At 38.1% G+C, this 10,535-nt stretch overlaps 1 protein-coding gene across 10 annotated transcripts in view; it reads right to left on the reverse strand.

Moving 5' to 3' along the window:
* Positions 1-10,535, reverse strand: part of SSH2 (slingshot protein phosphatase 2) — a 306,298-nt gene that overhangs the window by 141,661 nt on the left and 154,102 nt on the right. For 3 of the 10 annotated variants that reach the window (XM_077970697.1, XM_077970693.1, XM_077970694.1), the window contains exon 3: positions 1,926-2,000. The exons of the other annotated variants lie outside the window; for them this stretch is intronic. The gene's annotated coding sequence lies outside the window, so the exon portion shown is untranslated. The remainder of the gene's footprint in view (positions 1-1,925; positions 2,001-10,535) is intronic. 10 annotated transcript variants of the gene reach the window in all.

Below are 10,535 nucleotides of genomic sequence, written 5' to 3' on the forward strand. Positions count from 1 at the left end.
CATCCCTATCCAGGCTTTTTCAAAAGCTTCTCAAAGTTAAATTCTCACTTTGAACTGCAATATAGGAAATTGAGAAAGTGCTAGAACATGTCTCCTGCTTTTTTTTTTTTTTTCTTCTTCTGAGACGGAGTTTCACTCTTATTGCCCAAGCTGGAGCGCAATGGCGCGATCTCAGCTCACTACAACCTCCACCTCGCGGGTTCAAGCGATTCTTGTGCCTCGGCTTCCCGAGTAGCTGGGATTACAGGTGACCGCCACCATGCTTGACTAATTTTTTGTATTTTTAGTAGAAACAGGGTTTCACCATGTTAGCCAGCCTGGTCTAGAACTCCTGACCTCAAGTGATCTGCCTGCCTTGGCCTCCCAAAGTGCTGGGATTACAGGCATGAGCCACTGCGCCTGGCCTGTCTCTTGCTTTTTTAAGAAAAAAATTAAATCATCTTTGCAAACTGGGATACCTTTAAGAAAATAGTTTTCTGCTACTGCCTGTTTTTAAAAGTTGAACAAATTCCTTTTCTTTGCATAGTCTGCAGAGTGTCAAAATCCCAATCAATTTAGTTTCAGCTCAATTTAATTCTTTACTCTCCACTGTCGGTAAACAAGGCGCTAGGGAGCAAGCTCTCTGTACCCATGCATCTAGGAATTCAAAAATGATTTCAAATTAGATTGAGCAGCATGAAATAAACTAAGTTAGTTTTTTACTCTACATGAAGTCAGAAGGGGCTTTCTCTAAAAAACAAATTTTGCACAAAGGCCCTGAAGAAAAATTGCTGCCTTTCTTTACATTCTGCTTGAGTTGGAAGATTTGAAATTAGCTTTGTCATGTCATTTGCCGACCATTTCAAGATTCAAAATGTGAATATTCTAAAATGTTGGCTCTTGACAGTATTAGCTATGACCAAATTAAGTTTTTATAGGATGACACATTAATAGTATTTAAAATGTGGCTGGGTGCAGTGGCTCACGCTTGTAATCCCAGCACTTTGGGAGGCCGAGGCGGGCAGATCACGAGGACAGGAGATAGAGACCATCCTGGCTAACACGGTGAAACCCTGTCTCTACTAAAAAATACAAAAAATTAGCCGGGCATGGTGGCGGGTGCCTGTAGTCCCAGCTACTTGGGAGGCTGAGGCAGGAGAATGGCGTGAACCCAGGAGGCGGAGCCTGCAGTGAACTGAGATAGTGCCACACTGCACTCCAGCCTGGGCAACAGTGCGAGGCTCCGTCTCAAAAAAAAAAAAAAATGCTTAAGTAGAAAATGCTTAAAGTACTTCCATTACTGTGTATCCATGTATCCCTTATGGTATAATCACTGTAAAACAGTGAACACTGGAGACTTACATGCTGACCTAACTGTATTCCAGGACAGATCTGAAGGTACACTGAAATGAGAATGAAGGATGTAGTAGATATGTTTTTGCTGCTGTGACAAAATTTCAACATGCGTAGATCACTTGAACTGATGCCAAAAGCAATATGCTATAAGCCAGGGGACCTAATCTGTAGTTCTAACATAGTCATTTAATAAACTGAGACTGGCCAAGTCCCTTCATCTATAAAATGGGATAACAAAACCCTAAGGAAATGTCCCTACATCTGTTCTTATGAGAGTTGGAAAATTTTTAGAAAGGAATCTCATCCTTCTGGAGAAAATGTATTTAATCCAGTTAAGCAGTCACCTAGTGCAAAGCAGTAGAGCCCAGTAGTTAAAAACTCTGGCCTTGGAAATTAATAGGCCAGGTTTGGATCATACTGCAACCATTGGCTATGAATTTCAGTTACTTAGTCTTTGGCTCAGTACTTGGCACTTAATTTATGAAGTTATTGTGAGGATTAATTAATTTACATAAAGTACTTAAAAGAGTGCCTGGCACAAAAATTTACTCTTTCGCTTTAATGTCTGGCAACTTGAAGGTAAGACTCACCGTGCACCTTATTCACTGAGAAAATGAAAACGTTAGAGATTATCCTCTATGCTCTTCCACAAATCTGAAAAATAGCTAAAGTGGACAACATTAGAAAGTGGCAATGATGCTGATATCAGAAGTTCCAGGTTCTAGCTGCTTTGTCTATGGGCAAACCTTAATCTATCCTAGCCCTACTTTCTTTAATCTTAAACTGGGGTAATCAAACTGAGGTAATGTTTACCTCACGGGCTGATTAAGATACAGGGACAAAAGGCTGGCACAGTGGCTTATGCCTGTAATGTCAGCATTTTGGGAGGCCGAGGCAGGTGGATCACTTGAGGTCAGGAGTTCAAGACCAGCATGGCCAACATGGTGAAACTCCTTCTCTATTAAAAATACAAAAATTAGCCAGGCGTGCTGGTGGTTGCCTGTAATCTTAGCTACTCGGGAGGCCAAGGCAGGAGAATCGCTTGAACCTGGGAGGCAGATGTTGCAGTGAGCCAAGATTGCACTGCTGTACTCCAGCCTGGGTGACAGAGTGAGACTCTCCAAAAAAGAGATACAGGGACAAAAGTACTTTGTGAACAACACCAAATTTTTTTATTGTTATTATCATCATCATCCATATATTGGTCAATCAGCTTTCAATAATAGAAAGCTAGTTGTATTTGTTTTCTTTCATTACCCTGAAGTTGACGAATGAATGAATATTAAAATACCCGTCTGGGCACAGTGGCTCACACCTGTAATCCTAGCACTTTGGGAGGCAGAGGCAGGATAATTGCTTAAGCCCAGGAGTTTGAGACCAGCCTGGGCAAGATAGTGAGACCCCATCTCATTAAAAAAATAATAATAATAAAGAAAAAAAATATATATATACAAATTTCCCCTATGTACCACCATTTCATCCAGGAAGTCTTTACTATGATTGTTTGCCAGGTAGTTTTACATTAACTCAGTATTACTATCTGTAGTAATGTGAAATGTGCAGTGCTCAATTTTTGTATTTTTAAAGCTTTCATGTAATAGCTTTAATTTACATAATTTTAGTTTTAAAATACTTAGTCATAAGAAAAAATGATTATACCACAGGACCTATTTGTATTTTTATGTTTTCTCTAAGGGCTCAATGTAGAAAAATAAACGGTAAGTTAATCCCCTGAGTATCAAAAGGAAGAAAACCAACACTTAGAATTACAGAGTAATGCAACATTCTGTCTCCTGTTAATCTGTAAAACATTAGGACAAAACTCTCAAGATAATATCTGAATTTTCACCAAGAGGTATCTTACTACACTTAGTCAATGGCATTCTTTATATAATACAATAAACCAAACTCTGTAAACAAAAGCAATCATGTTTTGCAATCACCATGTGGCTAATTTTTTAAAAAAGAATATCTGACCATAGTTTTAAACACTGGATTGAACAATGTCACTGAACCTTTATAGTCTTTTCCATAGAATTTTTCCTCCATAAGAGTAATGGAAAACACTGAAAAGATCTGCCTATCAACTGTAGGAGAGGTGATCTCTAACGCATTCATCCCCTCATGGTCTTAAACACCATATGCTCCTGTAGGAAGAGATGCTGAAATGCTGCTTTCTTCAGGTTACAAAAGCCCCAAACTCTATTGTTTAGTAAAAATAATAGGTATTTACAGATCGCTTTTCACATCAAACACACTTTACAAAACATTTAACCATTTAGTCCCCACTTTATCTCTTTAAATGTTTTCTTTTTTCTTTTTCTTTTTTTCAGACCTCTCCGAGATGAAACATTTTATTTTTTAAACTAGTTGTTTTTAAAATAATATTAACACATGCTGAATGTTTAAATCACTTTTTAGAATTCAGAAAGGTAAAATAAAAGTCACTATTCTCATTCTCATCATCTTACTCCCAGAGATGATTGTTATTAATATTTCCAGAAATTTTGCTTGTATACGCAAGCAGCAATAGATTGTAGCTGCTCTTTAAGAAGCACACACGCGCGCGCGCACACACACACACACACACACACAGAATTATACGTATTACTCTGCTTGCATTCCCCCCTACTTATCACTATACCTTAGACATTTTTTCCATGTTATTGTAAATCTCCTTCATTCTTTCAAATGAATATAAGGCATTTTATTGTACAATCATATATAATCTATTTAAACAGTCTTTTACTTATGGGCATTTAAGTTGTTTCCAGTCTTTACTATTATATACAATATCACTATGAACATGTGTTTGTATAATTTTTGTTCATGTCATGACAGGGATATTGAAAAAAATATTTGTGCATACATGTGAATATACTTGTTGGATCAATACCTAGAGGTGGAATTGGCAGTTTGAAATACTTTAAACATCTTAGGACTTGGTAGATATTGTCAAACTGCCCTCATAAAGAGTTTAGCTTTTTATTTTCCTGTGCATTCTAAGTGTCTCCTGCTACTCCATGATCTATTAAATTAACTCAGGGCCCAATTTGCTGTTCTATACCCCATCTTTTACACGTTACATTAAAAGCTAAAAATAATATATATTAGAAAAGTAAAATATGCTTATGGAAATAAACTAGAAAATTTATAAAGAAAAACATTATGAGGAAATATATTATGGATTATTGTTTCCAAAGAACTACTTAGACTATAACAAGATAAATGTAAATTTTTTTTTTTTTTTTAGACGGGGTCTTGCTCTGTCATCCAGACTGGAGTGCAGTGACACAATCACAGCTCACTGCACTCTCAACCGCCTGGGCTCAAGCAGTCCTCCTGGCTCAACTTCCAAGTTGCTGGGACCGCAGCCATGTGACACTACACTTGTCAAGATGAGGTCTTGCCATGTTGCCCAGGCTGGTTTCAAACTTCTGGGCTCAAGTGATCCTCCTGCCTTGGCCTCCCAAAGTGTGGAGACTACAGGTATGAATCATCATGCTTGGCTGGTAAATGTAATTCTTAAGCTACTTTGAAGATAATATAATATTAAATTCAGAAGATTTTAAAATTATTTATTTACTTCTATTTTAGGAATATATTGGAGCTTTTCTATAAATTCAGAAGATATTTTAAGATCTGTTCAATGATAATGCTGTAGAACTTATTATAGTTGAATGAACCAAATGTGGCCTAATACCATCAGTATCCTAGAATGTAGTAAGACAGAGATAGAAGAATGGGAAGTGATTTTGGGAGTAACAAAGAATGGAGGCTAAAGGAGCCAAGAAGGTTTCGAAAATAAAATAACTGAAATTTTTGAGCTGACATTCAGTGTGTGTCAGGTGCTCTATTAAGAGTGTACATGGCCACTTTGGGAGGCTGAGGCAGGAGGATCCCTTGACCCCAGGAATTTGAGACCAGCCTGGGCAACTTAGGGAGACCCTATCTCTGTAAAAAAATAAATAAATTTAAAAAATAAAAAAAATAGAGTTTAAATGCACAATCTCACTTAATTCTTATAAACAATCCTGATTCTATTATTATCTCTATGAGGCTCAGAGAGGTTAAATAATTTGCCTAAGATTATACAGCAGTATTTCAAATCCAGTCAGTTATTCTGGCTCCAGAACCTTCTTTCTTAAACAGTATTCTATATTGTCTCCATGATGATGGAGGTTCATTACAGGTTTAAACTGAAAAGGTCTATTGCCAACAGGGAGAATTCTTGGGGACCTTAAATACCTGACTGCACTTGGTATTTTCTTCTCTACTTGATCCTACTGATGCCTAGCATGGTTCTGACAAAAATAGGGACATAACCTGGTACTAAATATAGCAGTAAGATGATCTTTTGGCTGCTATATACCATCCTCTTGCTACCAGATCCTTTAGAACTCTGTATTTCAAACTTATATTCATCACATTTTCCAAAGCACTTATATCTAAAGATATTTTTGTTTTCGTAGTTTTTACACAACATCCTACATGAAGGAGGCATTTAATGTATTTGTGAATGATGATGGCATCACCATCATCTTATTTGATGTTTAAAACTACTAGCTGGCTGGTATTATCATTCCTTGTTATAGTTAAAGAAAAAGATGAATCAGACTAACATTGAGTTGATAAGAAGCCTAGATTCTAGGCTTATTAGATGTGTCCAATTCATCCTACATATTATTGACAGATAACTAAATTCAGTTTGACTAATCTTTAATACCTGTATGCCAGGCACTATGTTACATGCTGATTATCAAAATGAATGAGTTAAATAACTTTTACACTAATTCCCTACTCAAACTCCCCAAATACTTCTCTATTCCCTTTCAGATCAAGTCTAAACTCTTCGTTCTAGCCTTGAGATCCACCATAATTCAAATCCTAATACAATCCAGTCATTACGGCATATAATCCTCAACTTCATCCTTTCTCTAACATAATCAGTGTAACTACCTTTCAAAACAAATTTTTGCTATATTTAGTTTTTTTTTTTTCCTTTCTTTTTTTTTTTAGACAGAGTCTTACTCCATTACCCAGGTTGGAGTACAGTGGTGTGATCTCTGCTCACTGCAACCTCTGCCTCCTGGGTTCAAGAGATTCTAGTGATTCTCATGCCTCAGCCTCCTGAGTAGCTGGAATTACAGGCTTGAGTCACCACCCCCGGCTAATTTTTGTATTTTTGGTAGAGACGAGGCTTTGCCACCTTGGCCAGGCTGGTCTTGAACTCCTGACCTCAAGTGATCTGCCCGCCTTGGACTCCCAAAGTGCTGAGATTACAGGCGTGGGCCACTGTGCCTGGCCACCTTGCCCAGCCTGTTTAGATTATTTCTATCCTGTCCTTCTATATTCCTGTCCTTCTATATTTTTATAATTAAGTAACTTTTTTTTTTTTTCAAGATGGAGTCTTGCTCTGTCACCCAGGCTGGGGTGCAGTGGCATGATCTTTCCTCACTGCAACCTCTGCCTCCCAGGTTCAAACGATTCTCATACCTCAGCCTGCTGAGTAGCTGGGACTACAGGTGTGTGCCACCATGCCCAGCTAATTTTTATATTTTTAGTAGAGATGGGGTTTCACCATGTTGGCCTGACTGGTCTCGAACTCCTGACCTCAGGTGATCTGCCCACCGTGGCCTCCTAAAGTGCTGGGATGACAGGCGTGAGCCACTGTGACTGGCCCAAGTCATATTCTCCTATGTTTAAATTGTTCCCATTCTGAGACCACTTCTATTCAGCCTTTCAGGTTTTCCATGTATAACATATTTTTCAAGACCTAGTTTAATTCTCAGCTCTTTCAATAATCAGAAACTCTATAGTGTTTTCATATCCATCTTCACTTGATTCTAATTAAAATCCTGTGTAGGTAAGAAGAGCTAGCTAGGATTATCAGCTTTATTTTACAGATGAGGAAACTAAGGCTCTGAAATTAAGGGACCTACCCAAACTCACATATTAAGTGTCAGAGCTAGGATTTGAACCTACGTCTTCTGATTAAGTCCAGTGATCAATTCCTGGTTTATAGTATGCTGTGACACTTTTCTAAGTCCTCTAGAATTTATAATCTATATTATGTTATTCGAAGTCTTATTTTCTATGCTCTATTTTGTGGCACATAATGCATATTTACATAGACAACAATTAGAGCATATTTATTTGTTGTCCTCTAATTGCTGCCTATATAACTTATCTCTCTACTGGAGCAAATCAGACACTGTAACTCTTTTGTGGACTTCATATAGCCTAGTACACTGCTATGCGGGTCATAAGCACTAAATACATCCTGGTTAGATGACTGATCCTTTGCACTACATCACTTTATATCTTTCTTAAGGCCATCTTTCTTTCACACACACATTATGCTCTAGTAAATATTTCCTTAAAGAATCAATACATTAATGATGGAAGTTCTTTTTCCCTAGGAGCACTCCCTCACTAAATAAGGAGCAGCCCTTAAGACTCCTTTTCACCGCCTTTACATCTTTCTCTTGCTGCCTCTTGTTCTTTGGATAGATACCTCCTTCATACACAGAATTCAGTAGAGGGCCTGAAACACAACCTAGTAAGTAGGTAAGGGTTTTATTTTTATATTCAAGCCTGCTCTAGACTTTCAGGAGCCAAAAGTTCAAATCACAGCAGGACTGATTCAGCCCTTTCACAAGCAATTTAGTACTATGCAGTTTGTTTAGGATGGTCAAGTTTCCAGGCCCTGGCAGAGCAGCATCATTATCTCTCTTAGCCTTCATGTATCAACTTCCCTGGCCATATTTCACTTTCTATGTCTTTCTTCTCTGAAGTCAGGTGAACATACAAAATCAGACACACATACAAAATCAGACATACATTTTTCAACAACCATGTCAAATATGTTCAAGGATTTACCACAATATTGGAAGTTGTTTTTCCTCTCTGGATTAGATAAAACCAACAAGTATGCAAAAATTACACTTCTCAATCCTTAGTAGAAAGGGGGCACTATTTATTATTCTTCAGCTAGTACATCAACTAACTGAGAAAAGGTAAGGTTTTTTTTTTTTTTTTTTTCAGATTCTATTCAGTCCACCTCACAGCAACATAACAGCAGATGTTATCCTCATTTTACAAAATGAGGAAATTGAGGGCTACCATAGTATGAGGTGGGACAGAGCTAAAATCAAGTCTTCTTTTTTTTTTTTTTTTTTTTTTGAGACGGACTCTTGCTCTGTCACCCAGACTGGAGTGCAGTGGCAGGATCTCGGCTCACTGCAAGCTCTGCCTCCCGGGTTCATGCCATTCTCCTGCCTCAGCCTCCCAAGTAGCTGGGACTACAGGCGCCCGCCACCACACCTAGCTAATTTTTTGTATTTTTAGTAGAGATGGGGTTTCACCGTGTTAGCCAAAAATCAGGTCTTCTTACTCTTAGTTAATTGCTCTTTCTCTCTGTGGTGGTGAATTTTAGGCATCAATGTAACTGGATTACAAAATACCTACAGAACTGGTAAAGTATTACTTCTGGGTATGCCTCTGAGGCTGTTTCCAGAGACGACTGGCATGTGAGTTGGTGGACTGAGTGGGGAAGATCCAGTCTCAATGTAAGCAGGTACCAACCAATCTACCTGGGCTGCGGGGCCAAGATAGAACATAAAAGGAGAAAAAAAGCTTTCCTCTCTCCTCCTGGAGCTAGGATACTCTTCTTCTCCTGTCTTTGGATGTCAGAACTCCAGGCTCTCTGGACTTGGAACTCCAGGACTTACTCCAGTGAACCCCTCCAGGTCCTTAGGTCTTTGGCATTTGACTGAGAATTACCCTAAACGCTTCGGCTTTGAGGCTTTTGGACTTGGACTGAGCCACACTACCGGTATCCCGGTGTCTCCAGCTTGCAGATGGCCAGTCATGGGACTTCTCAGCTTCCATAATTGCATGAGCCAATTCCCCATCTGTCTGTCCGTCTGTCCATCCATCCATCCATCCATCCATCCATCCATCCATCCATCCATCATCCACCCATCCATCCTGTTAGTTCTGTCTCTCTGGAAAATTCTTACTAATATATCCTCCATTACTCTGCTGGACATCCAGACTTCCCTTGATGACCCCTTTGTATACAAAAAGAAAATCAACACTGCACACCTGGAATCCTACCTAACTAAACAGGAAGACTAAATCAGAACTGAGTTTCTATCCGTAGAAATAATATTACAATGTAAAAAGAAAAGGGGTCCTATTCCTTGTCATTACACAGTAGAATAGAAAATATATATTTAAAACTTATATACAGTTTTTGTTTAATTACATTTTTAAAAACATTTTACTTTTACCTGGAAAATCTTTTGTTTTTCAGAAATCTTGTTTTCTAAGCACCTCATGAAAAGACGGCAAACATTTTGACTCTCTTTTCTGAAGACCAGTATTCTACAAATAATACTAATCTTCAACATCTTAGTTTTATTAAATGCTCTTTAATTTCACTTTGTAAGATTTCTCCATCAGATGGTTTACACATCGCCTTTTGAGATTATTAAATATGAATTTTGTTAAAGTGATATGAAGACATTGGCAGTTTGAGAGATCATTGGGTTATTTTTATTTATTTATTTATTTTTAGATGGAGTTTCGCTCTTGTTGCTGAGGCTAGAGTGCAATGGCACGATCTCGGCTCACCACAACCTCCGCCTCCTGGGTTCAAGCAATTCTCCTGTTTCAGCCTCCCGAGTAACTGGGATTACAGGCTTGCACCACTACGCTTGGCTAATTTTTAGTAGAGACGGGGTTTCTCCATGTTGGTCAGTCTGGTCTTGAACTCCTGACCTCAGGTTATCCGCCTGCCTTGGCCTCCCAGAATGTTGGGATTACAGGAGTGAGCCACCACGCCCAGCCATTTGGGTTATAATAGGAATCTTTCCACAGTGTCTGTTTCCTTAAAAATATATTTAAGACATAAACATATGAATAAGGAGCCTATACATACATGTTTCAAGGTAAGAAAAACCATGTATATAAGGAGTTCCTAAAGTTTATACTGTTTAAACTCATAAACATAAGATCAGAAGAGACCGAAAACAAAAACGACCTTATACTAAACTCAGCAATTCTGAATTGTGTTCATAATAAACCTTTCCTAATAGCCTTTTACTTTTTCATCCAAAACAAATAACTTGTAGTGAACAAGAAGGAAAGTATGTTAACTTAATTTTTTTTTTTTTTTTTTGAGATGGAGTTTT

The sequence above is a fragment of the Macaca mulatta genome, chromosome 16 (assembly GCF_049350105.2).
Source record: "Macaca mulatta isolate MMU2019108-1 chromosome 16, T2T-MMU8v2.0, whole genome shotgun sequence".
Taxonomy (NCBI): Eukaryota; Metazoa; Chordata; class Mammalia; order Primates; family Cercopithecidae; genus Macaca; species Macaca mulatta.